Source organism: Manis pentadactyla, chromosome 2, assembly GCF_030020395.1.
Source record: "Manis pentadactyla isolate mManPen7 chromosome 2, mManPen7.hap1, whole genome shotgun sequence".
NCBI lineage: Eukaryota > Metazoa > Chordata > Mammalia > Pholidota > Manidae > Manis > Manis pentadactyla.
The window spans coordinates 216962753-216978316 of NC_080020.1; the positions used below are offsets into that span (position 1 = coordinate 216962753).

At 47.2% G+C, this 15564-nt stretch overlaps 1 protein-coding gene and 1 long non-coding RNA gene across 3 annotated transcripts in view; one reads left to right on the plus strand and one right to left on the minus strand.

Moving 5' to 3' along the window:
• Positions 1 to 15564, plus strand: part of ADCY3 (adenylate cyclase 3) — an 86329-nt gene that overhangs the window by 13295 nt on the left and 57470 nt on the right. The window lies entirely within an intron of this gene.
• On the minus strand, positions 13096 to 15061 carry LOC130682629 (uncharacterized). The gene is made up of 3 exons (XR_008995923.1): positions 14958 to 15061; positions 13759 to 13874; positions 13096 to 13665 (listed from the first exon to the last, which is right to left on the minus strand). It is a non-coding gene; the product is annotated as an uncharacterized LOC130682629 (long non-coding RNA).

Genomic DNA, 15564 nt, shown 5'->3' on the forward strand with positions numbered 1-15564 from the left:
TAGGTCTGGTGCCTGCTGCAGCTCCAGCCCTGAGTGAGGGCTTATTCACTGGGACTCGCACAGGTGTCTGAATTAACACAAGTCAACTTGAAGGGCAGAAGAGAGTGGGCAGCGGTTCTTGGAGAAAGAGGTAGAGAGCCAGGGAAAGGTAGGAAGCTGGGCCAAGAGCTGGACACCCAGGGCCCTGGGAAGCTTGATGAACCGCGCTGGACCTCTTTTGAAGGGTTGGACCTCCATAGTATCCACACCCCTGCCAAGCACTGACATTCTCTGCATTTCTGATTTTGCTGGTTCATTATCATTTTGTCAGTGCACAGGAGCTAGTTAAAACTCTGTGCCTCTGTGTGTACCAGGGTCTTGGGCACCGATCTTACTGAGCTCGGTTTCCTCCTCTGTAAGTGAGGAGGGTAAAGGGGTGTGTAGTCCAGTGAATAAGAACCAGATGCTGGAGTTCCAAGGCTGGGTCTGCCACTTACCAGCTCTTGATCTTGGTCAAGTTGCTTAGCCCTCTCTGTGCCCTTTTTACTAAATCACTGAATGAAAGACTGCAGTAAAGCTCTCGGAATAGTGCTTTCCTCATATGTTTGCTATGATGGTGATGACATGCCAGCCCCTGCAGGAACTGTGCTAAGGAACGTATGAGCTGATGAGTGAAAGCACTTAGTAAGTCACAAAGCCTCATTATTGCAAGTGTTACTATTATTATGTGTTTATCTGTAACCCTGTAAAGCCAGAACATGTATCTCTGTTGGGAGGTGCCAAACAGCATTTTGCTTAAGTAGAATTTATAAACTGTAATGAGGTGGTATTTACACGTGAGAGGATCTTGTTCTTGCTGCTTGCTGTCCCCTACGACCCACACCACTGCTGCCAGGAAGGATGGCCTTGGCGATATTACTGAGCATTTCCAGAGAGCATAGTGAGGCCCAGAAGGAAAGTGATTTGCTCATGGTCACACACTGGCCCCCAGACCAGTACTCTTCCAACTCCTCAAAGAAGGACCTGGGGAACACGGTGGCACACACTTGTGTGGTGGGACAGGGACCTGTCACAAGTACAGGAAACAGAGTATCCTGTGTGGCTCTGCTTCAGGAATTTATGTGGAGATGGGAGAGCTTCTGAGGGGTGTGGGTGGGAGGGGTAGGTGGGCACTGGAGTAGGTGACATTGGGGTGACAAAGGTGTGTAAGGGGCCACTGGGGTGTTAAGAGGAATTTATTAAGGCCAGGAGGCTGTTGAGTGTGTGGCTGTGTGGGGAAGATGATGAGAACAAGAGGTGGCAAAGGAAGGAGGGCAGGAGACCTGCTGTGGGCATGTTTGAAGCGGGTGGTCTGGAGTCTGTGCCATTGAAAGAGTTTCTGGTGTGAAATGGGATGGCCTCCGGCTTCAGATCTCCTGCCAGTGAGCTGGTTGCTCTTGGTTGCATGGTTAATTTTGCTTTTATTTTCCCAGTCTTGGGGATTGTGTTTGCTTCCCTGGGGCCTGGGTTCTCGCCCCGGAGACAGGACATGATTGCCTGCCCCTGCTGCCCTTGCTTTATAAGAACGGAGTCAGAGGCTGGAAATTTTTTTTTCCAGTACCTGAGAGGCTACATTGAGAAACTTTTTTTAAAAATATTTTTTATTAAGGTATGATTGATATACACTCTTATGAAGGTTTCACATGCAAAACAATGTGGTAACTCCATTTACCCATATTATCAAGTCCCACCCATACCGCAATGCAGTCACCGTCCATCAGTGTAGTAAGATGCCACAGAGAGAAACCGGTCTGATAGTGAAGATCCTTGGAGGGTATTTCCTCGGGCTGAGTGTACTTGACTTAATCTGCTGTGTGGCTCATTTTTCCCTTTGGAAAAAGGAGAAAGGCCGCCTGATTCACCCCTTCATAAAATACCGTGTGCTCATCTTTTCCCTCAGGAATGTCTCCCATTGGCACATTTCGGTATGATCATTGCTCTTACCCCCATCGCCGAGAGAGCAGGCTCTGGTCCCTTTCTGTCTTTTGGTTCTGTGGATGGGATTTACCCCGACTGACTGAAAGGGTGTTCCCAAGGGGCTGCTGTGACACACAAGACCTGTGAGAATACGGAGCAAAAGTCACTCTGCTTCAGTTAGGGAAGGTCTCACGGAGGAGGCAGTACTGAGCTGGGCCCATGAAGGGCAAGTCAGATTTTGAGTCTTAGACTCGTAGGTAAGGGTCAGAGACCAATGCTGGTCAGCAGTGGTCCGGAGAATGAACGTATATGTATTGACAGAGAACCGCTGGCTAGAGAATTTGGTGCATGAGCTAGTGAGAGAGAAGGCTGGAAGGTAATTGGGGATCTGAAATGGAGGTCCTAGAGAGCTGAGATAGCTTTGATTACATTCTGTAGGCAGTGGGAGCAGTGTAGTCCCAGAAGGACAGAAAGAGGACAAAAAAGGTATTTGAAGTAAAAAATGGAAAAATTTCCAAATCTGATGAAAACTCTAAGCCCACAGCTCAAGAAGCTCAACAAAGCTCATATATAAGGAATGAAAATAGACTCACACCAAGGCATATCATAATGGTCAAATTGCTTCATAGTAATAAGGAGAAACTCATAAAAACAAGCAGAAAGCCACATTACATAGTGAGGAACCAAGATTTCAAATAGCAGATGTCTGGTCAGAAATTATTCCAGGCACAAGACAATTGAACTGAAAAATAAAAATGGTCAATTTAGAATTTTGTAACCAACAAAAACAGCCTTCAAAAAAATGAAGGTGATGGGGGGGTACTTAGTGAAGGGGGGAACCTAGTAAACATAATGTTCCTCATGTAATTGTAGATTAATGATACCAAAAAATAAAAATGAAGATGAAATAGACTTTTTTGTTTGTAGACAAACTAAAGTCAAGAATTCATCACTAGTAGACCTGTATTACGAAAAGCATTAAAGTTTCTCAGGCAGAAGAAAAATGCTACAAGACAAATTTGGACATCACAAAGGAATAACAAGCCCCTAAATGGTAAAATGTGGGAAAATATGAAAGTTATTTTTTCTCATTTTAAATCTCTTTTAAAAGACTGTCTAACGCAAAAATATAAACTGCAGTTTGTAACATATAGAAACAAAATGTATGGCAACAATAGCACAGAGGAGAAGAGGGGAGAAGTGAAAGTTTAGTGTTAAAATTTTTTTACAGTATGTGTAAAGTAATACTTGAAGTAGACTGTAATATACCAAAAGCATAACACAATGACTAGGTGGAGATTTTCAAAGGAGTGCAGTGTTGTTTCAACATATTAAAATCAGTGTAATCCAATGTACTAGCACACTAAAAAAAACCCTTATGATCATCTTAATAAATGCAGAAAGCACTTGACAAAATTCAACACTCATTCATGCTAAAACCTCTTAGCAGCATAAGAGCAGAAGAAAAGGCATCTGTGAAAAACCTATATTATATTTAATAGTGAGAATGATCTAAGTGGGATTGGCTTTATGGGCATGTAATGTGCAGTCTTGAAATTCTTAATGTTATCTTTGACTTGTGTTTTTTTTTACTTTGTTATTATTAATGTACAATTACATGAGCATTTGGATGTTCACATTTCTGACTCCCCCTATTATCAAGTCCCCCCCACATACCCCATTACAGTCACTGTCCATCAGCGTAGTAAGATGCTATAGAGTCACTACTTTCTTCTCTGTGTTATCCTGCCTTCCCCGTGCCCTCCCCCGACATTATGTGTGCTATTTGACTTGTGTTTTATAATTGAAGTCTGTTGAGATAATGGAACATGCACAGAGGAAATACATACACGATGTGTGTTCTCCATTCCTTGTCCCATTTTCATATGTGTCTGCAGTGCCCCAAAGGCATGTGATTCTGGTAAGTTCACAGTGTCTGGGAGTTCAGCAAGATGCAAAGCCAAGTACAAGTGAACATGTTACCCCTAAGCAGAGGTCCCGATAGCCCTGAGAGGCTTTCCGATCAAACGAGAACTTGCTTCTAGTGCAGGAGGGCCGTGGCATCCTCAGAAATGTGAACAGCCAAGGAATTACATCATCTCTCTTATTTGTGTTGCTTTCCTGTATTAGCCAACCACTTAATGTAGAAATTTATGACATAGAGGGAAAGGATAAGATAGGAGAGACCATAATTTCTTTCCTTTTCAGTCCTTCCTCATTAGTAAAATGAAAGTAGATGGTGTTAGTAGAATGTGTGCATATCAAGAAGTGAAATAAAAACTTGTGTGCAGTGTTTCTGCTGTTTTGGTAAGAATGAAATACCTGTGTATATGCATATGTAATATAAGCCATGAGATGCTAATTGTTTCATTTCAGTGATCTGCATATGAGTTAAATGCTATTCTATTTGCATTTACAACTGGTATTGTACAATATAAAGATAGTAAAATTTATACTAATTTTAAAACTTAACCTTTCTTAGAAGTGTGAAATAGCATATAAAAACCAACATGTCAAGTTGAAAGGCCACAGAGAAAAGGACAAAGCTTCATATTTTAGTCCCTTTATTGGTTCTTTTTTTCCTGCTTTTTTAACAAGGGGAATTTTTTTTTTTTTTTGCCATAGGCCCTTAAATTACATAACTGGCCCTGGCTCTAAGATCAGAAACAAGGCAAGACACGAAATTCTTTGTCACCACTTTCTTTCATCTTTATACTAGAGGGCTTAACCATGCAATGAAGCAAGAAAAAAAGTCATACAAATAGGAAAAAAAGAAATGAAACTATCTTTATTCTTAGATGGTATGATCATCTATGTAAAAAATCCTAAGGAATCCACAAAGCTATTAGAAGTGAGTTTCACAAATTTGAAAGTTACTGATGAATACTAAAAAGTCAATTGTATTTTTATATACTATCAACAATCAATTGGAAATTGAAGAAAAATACATTTAAAATAGCATCCAAAAACATGAAATACTAAAAGTCAAATTTAACAAAATTCATGTATGACCTTTATAGTAAAAACTATAAAACATTGCTGAGAGAAATTAAAGAAGCCCTAAATTAATGGAGAGATCACGGATAACAATATTAAGATGTCAGTTCTCCTTAAGTTGTTATACATTCAGTTCAATCCAAATCAAAATCCCACATTTTTTTGTAGAAATTGCTAAGATGATATAAAATTTATATGGCTACAAAAAGAAAAGCTAAAACAATTTTTTAGAAAAGAGGACTTACACTACCTTATTATGAAATATAAACTTAAGACAGTATAGTATTAGCCTAAGGATAGACACCTAGATCAATGAATCTGAAATGTCCAGAAATTAACACATCTTTGTTCAGTTAATGTTCAATAAAAATGCCAAGATTATTCAATAGAAAAAGGATAATCTTTCAACAAATGATGCTAGAATAATCAGATATCCATATGGAAAAAAATGTAGTCCATACCCCACCCCACATATAAAAATTAACTTGAAATGGATCATAGTAAAATTTATACTACAAAACATCTAGAAGAAAACATAGGAGAAAATCTTTGTGACCTTGGGTTGGTCAAAGACTCTTTGAATGGAGGTAAGTATTGAAGCTGTTTCTCTTATTTTCCAAGTTGAAGGTGAAGAGGGAGATTTTACAGACTCACTAATGAACAATAGATTGGGAGCTTGTCTGGCTCCAAAGCTAGCGTGCGTTCCATGGCATCCCACTGTCCGTCCCCCTGTTGTAGGGGCTGGAAAAGGACTAATGGCTCAAGGCTCACTGGTGTCCCCAGACACCGGATAGTACTGTGGACCGGGGAGGTGATTGATGAGGGCTGATGGCCCCAGCACCTGCATTGCCAAGGGGGGTTTCCCATCAGGAGTGGGGAGAGGGACTGAGCCCTCCAGCTGGGCAGCAGGGTCCTGGGGTGTGGCCGCAGGTACACTGTCACACGGTGGACACAGGGAGAACTGCAGTTGGTGCCTTGGAGATTCAATAGGTGGTGGTGGAAGGACTTGGCATTAGAAGACAGAGCTGAGTAGATATCAGGGTGACTCTTAATGCATAAGGACAAGGACCATGGAGTCACATTTAAATACAATCTACAGTAAGATTAGACTTCAGTCAGTGGTTCCCAATTAGAACTGGCTGCATTGGAATCCCCTTACTCAGAATACAGATTCCTGGTCCTCCAGATACACTAAAGTCAGAGAGTCTAGGAGTAGAGCCTTAAAATAGAAGCACAGACAGGTTTGGGAACTAGATACTCACCACCTTCCCAGGTAATGAAAAGACATATTAAAGGAAACTAGGAAAGCTGGACAATTGGGAATAAAGTTCAGGAGTGTTGGGAATTTATAATACACCTAATCATAATAGCTAACCTTTATTGACACTTACTGTGTGTCCAGCCCAGCACACTGGCAGATGCTTTATGCACACTGGCTTAGCGAATTCTCACCCCCCGCCCCCAGGTAGGAACTGTCTTACTGTTTCACAGAGGAGGGAGCAAGCTTAAAGTGGTGGTGACCTGCCAGGACCACAGCCAAGGGTGGTGCAGTTGGAATTCAAGCCGGGTTTCTAACTGCATGTTTTACAGCTGAGTGTTTACCTTGCTGAGAGAAGGGGGTGGGGGGGAGGGTTGGGACAGACGGTCATCGAGGACTCAGAGGAAGGATGCCACAGGAAGCATGGTGCCCGGCTGCGAGGTGCACACTGCGGGCGGCCCCTGACTGCTGGTGGGCTTGCCTCCCACAGGCTGGAGATGGGTGAAGAAATCCAGGTGAGGATTTTGTGGGCCAAAGGTGTAAGGCTGAGAAGTAGGCAAAAACCAAAGTTAATACTGTATTTTAAAAGTCAGGAACTTGTCAGGAAGGTACGGGTGGGTTAAGAATTATTTCGGAAGCCTGGAATGTATGTGCTTCCAGGATGAGAAAGTCCCTGCTGGCTGGGTGGCAGTCTCTGAGAGAGACGAAGGATGGTGGCTCTTGCAGATAAAAAGCATTTGAGGGGCAGAGGAAAACTGGGTAGTGGCAAAGGAGGCGTTAGAGCAACAAGCGAGCTGGGTGGTGATGTTTGGAAGAGTCTGTCAGGTGAATGATAGGATCTGACTGCCTCACCCTCTGCCCTCCTGCTCCGGTTTGTGAAATGCAGGAATTCAGAACCACAGGGTCACAGAGAGAAGAAGGCTTCCTGCCATGCCAACAGCCCGGGGGCTGGCGTGCTTCGGGTGGCATGGACCCACTCGGGATTGACTACAGTCCCCTTGCCAGCTGGACTCAGCCTCATCTCTTCCCCTGTGGAAGGCTCCTCAGAGTGAGGGGATGGTCTGTGGATGCCCACACCAGCTCCAGTGTGTAAAGAGAGTGCATCCTTGCAAATGTTGGCGCTGATGATGATGACAAATGATCAGCATGGCAGGAAGCCTTCTTCTCTCTGTGACCCTGTGGTTCCGAATTCCTGCATTTCACAAACCAGAGCAGGAGGGCAGAGGGTGAGGCAGTCAGATCCTGTGTCCAGGCCTTGTTTGAAGACCTCAGGAGGGTGTATCTTCTCAGCTGGCCCTTTGAGAGACCTGGTGGAGGTGAGGCGTGTTCCATGGAAGCAGGTGCTCGGAGAGGAGGTTCTCAGCAGTCTCCTGGCCTAGATGTAGGGGCCCCAGGGTGGGGCTTCTGCCACGGGTGTTTATTGAGGGCCTTCCAGGTGCAAGGAGGAAGCACCTGTGAAAAGGAGTCTGTCTGGAAGGGTCCCTGGGTCTGCTGGCAGTCGGAGTGTGCCAGGTAAGCAAATAATAGGACCTTCCAAATAGTGCCCATGGTCTCTTCTCTCTTCACAGAGATTCACAGGAAAATTATACGGCAAAAAGAAGAAAACAAATTGTGCTAAATCGCCCTCCCCCACAAGATAACCACTGTTGACATTTTGGGGTTTCTGCTTCTGCCTTATCTATCTCATTTCTACGAAAATGAGATCAGATTGTGCCTGCATATATAAACCTTTTTTTCTCTTAATTATCTGGCACATATTTCCTCTTCAAGAAACGTGGGATGATAGCTCAGGGATGAGGCCATCAAGGAAGGCTCTGCAGAGGAGGCTGGGTCTAGCCAAATTTTAAGGGGAAGGGAAAGGTGGCTTGGCCTGGGGAGGGGGTACAGTCAGGGGTGCATTTCAGGTGGGGTGCTTCTCACATTGGGGGATGCAGGGCTGTTCCCTTGGTGTTCTTGAAGCCTCAGGGTAGCCATGGAGTTGGCATTTCCATCCTCCCTCCCACCTGCTCTCCCTTCTCACTGCGTTCTTCCCTTCTTCCTCTTATTCATTCCTTCACCCAGTGGTCATTGAGCATCCTGCGTGCCAGGGATTTGTTGAGTGCTGGGGATGCAGTGGTGACTGGAACAGGTTTTGCCCTTGCCCTGCTGGAGCATATACTACAATGGGCAGACACATCTGTTTCCCTCAAAGGCAAACACTTGAAAATATTTTAAAAAGAGTAATAGCAGAGGTGGGTTTTTATGGAATGGAATGCAAAAGACACATGCCCTAGCAAGGTAAGAAGTGAGGCTTCCTGAAGTGCGGGCTGCAGTGTGTGCTGAGGTCAGAAGTCCCTGTTGGGTGACACACTGGGGAGGTCAGCTTGGCTAAAACAGGTGGGTCACATCAGGGAATTGTGGGAGAGATTTAGTAAAGCTCATGGGGCCAAAGCATGTAGGACCTTGAGTGCCAGTATAAGGATTTTGAACTTGACTTTTGGACAATTGGCAGCTGTTGAGGTGTTTTGAGCAGGGGGCAGCACTAACAAAAATATAATTTTGGGAGATTAATGTGGTCCTGAGGGTGGACTGGCAGGATGGGAGAGGGGCCAGGGGGCAGTCTGTGCCCAGCCTATGGGAGGTGAGGGTTTGGGCCAGGAGGTAGTGGGAGGGGTGGCGAGGAGAAGACCCAGAGAGACCAGATAGAGTGAGCGGCCCCCTGGAGGTGTGGGACGGGGCACCAGCGAGGCGGGCAGGAGGCGCATTTGGCCAAGGGTTGCTGAGGATGCACATGGTTAGGTGCTGTGTGCTAGCTGTCTGGAATGCACGATCAGGCAAGCCGGCAGAAGCGGGCCTTCAGCGGGGTCTGTCTGAGAGGCCGTGACAGGCTTGGGCGTTCCCCCTGACTTTCTGTGGTGGTTCCTACTCCCGGCTGCACCTTAGAGTCACCTTAGAGTCAACAGTGGCATGTCTGGGCCCCTGGTTTCACTGTTTTAGGGTGCTGCCTGGGCACAGCCCCCAGGTGATTCTAGGGTGCAGCCAGGGTTGGGAACCCCTGAATGATGGGAGTACACCCAGGTGGTGCTAATCCAAGACAGTTGAGGCTGAAGAATGGAAATTTAGGAGAGGTAATGGTGCCAGGCCTTTGAATTAGAATTTGGGAATCCGGAAGTCTTTGTGTTCATGTGACCAAGAGCTCATGGAGGGGGTGGGTCCATGGCCTGGCAAGGTCCCTCCAACCAGCCTCTGGTTGTGAATATCTGCCAGCTTTGCCAAGAGCTGGGAGGCAGGGAAGAGGGACGGTAGGAGAAAGGGTTGGGACAATGAGGAGGAGACTTCGAAAATGATTTAAAATCTGAATTGAAAGCATGAATTAAAACTCCAGACACATGAAACAGCATTAACAGATAGGAAACATCTCAGAGGACATAGCTGGGAATGTACAGAAGAGGCACTGGTCCCACAGGAACAGGACGATCAGGAGGTGCAGTAACCCAGGGTGAGGGTGAACCAAGAACCAGAATATTAGGAAGGCGGGAGAACAAACGGACCAAGGAGAACGAGGCAGCAGGCACAGGGAGGTGACGTAAGGCGATAAAGCGATTGTGTATGTTTAGAGTTTGGTTTCAAGAACCAGGAAGGTGGGAGGATCTTGGCTTTGTTTTAATATTTATTATGCCTCCCAGAAGAGTGACCATAGAAGAGAATCACCCCGGGGGAATGTGGAATGCAGATTTCTGGGTCTCGGCAGGCAGTGTGGGTCGCAGAAATCTCATTCTTAACCTGTTCTTGTGGTGTCAGCACACCTGGCTCGGAAGCACCGAACCAGAGGGGTTGTCTAGGGGGTGAGCACTGCAGGGCGAGTCAGAACCAGTGACCGCAGCAAACACCCGGGGCATCCCTGGGTGGGCTGAGCAGCCCCTGGGGAGAGGGACTGCTGAATAATCCCGAAGAAGCCCTGAAAGGGGGACAGATCCCCAAGGAGAAAGCTGAGATTCAGGAGAGGAGTGACTCTGGTTTCTGCAGCTGCGAGTCTGCAAAGAGGTTTAGTCCCAAGATCTGAGTCATTTTGGATTGAGAAGCAGGGAGTCCTGGAATCCCAGGAGTGTGCTCCCCTGTGGGGGCACGTATGCAAAGCAAGAGCCTTGGGGTGTTTGTGGAATCAGTGATCTGCCACATTTTCACATGTTCAGTTTGTGTGATAATATTTCTGGAATTCTAAAATCTATCTGCAGATTATATGTTCCTCTTCCCCCCAGGCTGGTGCATTTGTTGTCAAGTTCATTCAGACAATTCCAGAAAGCCGGGATCTATGCACTAAAGGTAGCTAGGATTGCCTCGAAGAGGGAAGACCTGAGCTAGCAGGTGCAGCGCTGTTTAATTCTGGCTACTCCCATAGCATATAGTTCATTATTATTATTTGCCTTTTCTTCATTTAACACTGGTTATCAGAAACTGGTTTGAATTTTCTTCACCATCCAGAATCCATATATTAAATGTATGTAAAAGCTCCATGTTATCAGTATGTGTGAAAACTCATAACTGAGTGGCCCAAATTTTACTCCCCCAGGGGGGCCTTGCCGACCTCCCCTCCTCTCCATAAGAGGCCAGCCAGTGCTTCCTCCGTTTCTGGTAGCTTCTTGACCAGCTAGATTTGGCTCCTTGCAGGCATTTTTTTATTCTCCTGGACCCAGCATGGGCTTGCCGTTCACTGAGAACTCAGTAGGGTTGAGTTTTTAAAAAGGGATCTGAAGCCAAACACGATTAAACATTCTAAAATAGAGTCCCTTAAGTGGAATTTGAATGATTTATCCTGGAAAAAAAGACCAAGGTGACCAACAGGGTCGCATCAGTAAGAGAAGGCAGAGCGCTGTGACAAGAGGGTTTCTTTTTCTGTTGTGAAGCCATAGAGGGAGAGGGGGGTCTTTTGATGAGTGTTGTGGTTCTTATCACATGGGCCACCTGACCCTTTTGAGAATCTGGTGAAAGCATTGGACTTGCTCCCCAGAAAAAGACAAAACACAATTTGCCTCTAATATAGGGATTCACTGACTTCCCCTAATGTAGTCCACAGACTTCAAGCGAATAATCCCTTGGTCGGTATAAAACACACATGTGAGGTGTTCAGTCCTGCATCTCCTCCTGTGGGGACACAGAGCAGAGGGCCGCCTCTGGTCTCAGTCGTCTCTGCCCTGGCTTGGGCCTTCTGTCCATCGTGGGTGCTTCTGTGCCCTTACGAATGTTCGCAGTTATCAGTGGCGTTCTCCTCTTAGCCCACAAGGCCTATGGTGGGTATAAAAATCTGCTGTTCACATCTTTGTCCTCAGAGCTCATTGTTCAATAAAAAAGCTTAGGACAGCTTCACATGAATATGCAGGAATCAGAAAGGAGGGCAGCCTTTTTGCTCTAGGCCAGGGTTTCTCACCCTCAAATCTGTTGAGATTTTGGTTAATTCTTCACTGCGGGCCTGCCCTGTGTGCGGCAGGATGCTCAGCACCCCGACCTCCACCCAGTAGGTGCCAGGAGCACCCTCCTCCTTTAATCGCGACACTCAAAAATGTACCCCAGACACATTGCCCAGTGGCCCGCAAGGGGGCCAGGTCACCCCCCATTGAGAACCACTGCTCTAGCCTTTCTCTAGCTTGATTTTGACTCTCTTACCAAGGGGAGCACCTCAGGAGAGAGTTCTCTGGGCTTCTGTCTACTACTGTAGCCATTTGTGCCAGCTAACTTTTGCCATGTGCCAATAGCCATGCCAGGCCCTGGGGACTGCCTGTGTGAGTCAGCGGCACCCCCTGACCTCAGGTGTTGATTGCATCCTAGTGGGGAAGACACGCGCAGAAGCATCCGGGGTACACGGGGGAAGGATGTGCCTCGTGGGAAAGAGGCTTGTGTCCTGGAGCCTCTGCATCAGTATATTCTCTAGCCAGAATGCTCGCTCTTCCGGGTTTTCTCACGGCTCAGTCTTTTTTGTCATTCGTATCTCCGTTTAAATGACACTGCTCCAGGGAGACCTGTCCTAAGCACCCGTGGTAGTCAGCTGTTTTCCCCTGACAACCCCAACACTGCGTAACAACCCCAAACTCAGGGCTCAGAACCACACATTTCTCCCTTGCACGTCTACAGGTTGGCTGGAGTGTGGCTGATCCAGGCTGGGCTCTGCTGGGTTTGGCCCCATGGGTCTCATTCTGCTGCACCAGTGAGCTTCCTGCTGCATACTGTTCTCAGGGCCGCAGCAGAAGTGCACGAGGAAAGCAAGTATATTGCAAAAGTTTGCTCGTGTCACCCGCACTGATATTCATTTGGCCAGAGCAGAGCACATGGTCAGACTCAGCAGGAGGGAAGAGCGCCTCTGTCCCTGAGCCTAAGGCAAGCGTGTGCTGTGTGATACTTCTACAGGGGCGAGAAGGTCTGGGGCCAGCAGTTTCCCTCACCCCCGATCTACAGCAGCTACCTGGTCACTTCATCATTTTTACTCCCTGCTGTGCTTGGAGGCTCTCATTGTTCAATTATTTGTTTGTCTCCTGTCACCAGAACATCAGCTCCATGGCAGCAGGGATGTTTTCTGCCTTAATCATCTCTGTGGCACAGGGTGGGCTCTCACTAAATCTTTGACTGAATGAATAAATGAAGAAACGAATGAATGAGCTCTGGGGACTTGGAGCTGTTTTGGACTGGGTCTTGAAATTGTTACAGTAACATTTCTCAGAGGGTGTCTAAGGCCAGGTGTGCTGCCTGTTTGACCTGGCTTAAGTTAGGGGATCCCCACTGTGTGCGGTGCTTCACGGAGGAGGGGCAGGCGGTTCTGATTTGAGCCAGAGAGCCCTGAAATTGCTCATCTTGTTGGAGGATCAGAGGGGGCCCCAGTGTGGGGAGCCTGGTGGGCAGCCTTGCAACACAAGATTGCAACCTTGCACTGTGTTGAGTGGGACGGTATTTATTGGAGCTTGCAGACATCTCTTGGCACACTGACGCTGGAGCTTGTTCCAGGGCAGCGAGAAAGGGTCCCACCGGTGTCTGCAGACCTCCCCACCTGTGCAGGTGCTCCAGGTCCTCGCCTTGGCCTTCACCCAGCCTCTGCTGCCCCTCATCGCAACTCAGCAAAGGAGGCAGTAATGTCGGGAAGGGAACCCTGGACTCATCCTTGTTTGGTGTGCTTCCTAGCTGAGTGAGAAAGAAGCAGTGGACCTGCCCCAAGGCCACATGTGTGGCCGGTCAGCCTGGCTCCCAATGTTCAGTGCCCTGAACTGGGACAGATTTTTTTAAATGTCTTGAAAATTAAGCTCTGTGCTTGTAGGAGGGAAAAAAGAGGAAGAAAGTTCTGGTTTTCAGTCTCAGTGCTGCTAGGACACCATGGGCTAGTATCCTAATTTCTCAGAGCTTCAAGGCTCTTCTGCAAAATGAGAATAAAGACTGCTTGTTGTGACAAATAAGATAATGTGAAGGCTCTTGTAAAACATCATTAAAGTATCAGGTGCGAATTTGCCTTCTCTTCTCTAGAAGAAAAGAAAGAAAAAGTCATTAAGAACATATTTTGTGCCAAGCCCTGTGCCAGATGGTGTTGCCTATAATTCTTCTTTTACTCTTACTGGAGCAGCAGTATGGTGAGGCTATGGTGAGGATGAGGAAGCCAAGTCTCAGAGAGGTTAAGTGACTTGCTTCAGGCCACACAGCCTGCTGTGCTGGTCCCCAAAGGGCTTCCTTTCTAGTCATGTAAACAGACAAATAAGGAAGATAAGGAGCAGAGAGTGATATGTGCAGATAATTCTGTACCGGTCTTAAGCAGGAAAATGTAACAGAGGGTGAGTGGCAGTGGTTAAGGAAGGCCTCTGTGAGGAGCAGACATTTGAGTAGGGACCTGGCTGTTAAGGAGGGGCCACCGTCAGTGTGCAGTGAGCATGGCTCTAGAGGTGGGGACCCCATGGGCACTGTGTGGCAGCTGCCCCAGGCTCCAGACGGGCTCTCTTGTGTTGGGGAGGCTGGTTGCCTGGGGAGGTGTCTTCTCCCCTGCTCCTTCCTGTCCTACAGCTCCTTGGAGATTTTTTCCCCAAAGTATCTAAGTCAGTTTTAATGCACAGAGGCTCCAGCACAGCCTTCCCCTGCAGCAGAGAATCATGAGGTCTCTGAGGGTGGCTGGCATGGACATTGACACCCCAGAGCAGCTCTCTCTCCCTTCATTTTCCCTCCCCAGTTCTGGAGTGTTCTAGAATCTGCAAGCTGAAACAAGCCCCTAGGGAGGGGTCAGCCTGGGCAGGAGAGCCACCGGCCTGCCTCCAATGGGGTGACTTCTGTTTAAAAGGTCTGCTTAGAGCAGCCCCATGTTCCTGTGGGCTGTTAGAAAATGAACAGCCTACTGTGATTCATCACATACCAAGAGGAAGGATTTTGTAAAGGAATTTTCTCACGGTTGCATTTCTGAGCTGGGGTATTACAAACACTTTATCCGGCTGTCGTGGGTTAGATGACGCTGAAGTCTGAATGTTTACCCACTTGGGAGATTCACTCATTTAATTCATTATTTTAAAAATCATGTGTTGGAAAACAAACAATTCTTTGAAATCAGACTGCTAACCAGTCTGTTTTCACGAGGGAAAAGGGGCCATGAAACATGAAGAGGTGACCTTGAGGGCCCCCCAGAGCAGGGCTTCTCTGCCTCGCAGGGGCTGGGGGATCACCCCAAGATCCACGGCCCGGGGTGGGAGTCCCCGGCAGCAGGCTCACGGTGCTAATTCTACCACACCACATTCTCACAGACGCATCTTGGAGAAACGACAGCCGCCCCACTAACCCCGTGGCCTGTCCTCCCCCGGACCTGGGCCTTCCCCTGCCGGTGGTGGTCCCTGGGGGCCAGGGTGCGTCAGAGTTGCCATCACCCCCTGGTGCCGGCACTGTGCTCGGCTCACTGCCGAAGGAGCAGAGCTCACTTGTTTCAAACGTATTTTGAGGAGCACATCCATTTTGCTAAGACAAGTTTACATTTATGAATATTAAACAGGAAATTTCTGCATTTGAAGAACTTAGAGGTCCTGGCCACCATTATATGGAAGTTGAGGAAATCTATAGATGTACGGCTTTGTTTCAGGCTTAAAATGTGAGCAGCTTACACATAAGTGCTTTAGGGCTGGTATCTTCGTGATAATTTGAATTTTCATTTGTAAAATGTAGCCTTTCTGGGGAAAGGTGGGGTTATAAACCTGCACCAGGGGAGTGCCAGCAACTTCCAGGCCTTGGGCTGTGGCCTGTGGAAGAGAGGGATTGGGGTGGAACAAAGCAATGGCACCCTGAGGGCTCTTTCTTCCATTGAGGCCAGTTTAGCAAACGGGGGAAGCTGGGGCTCCTGGGAGAATTGTCTGGAAACAGTGGACTCACTCGAAGAGGGGGAGAGAATTGCCTGG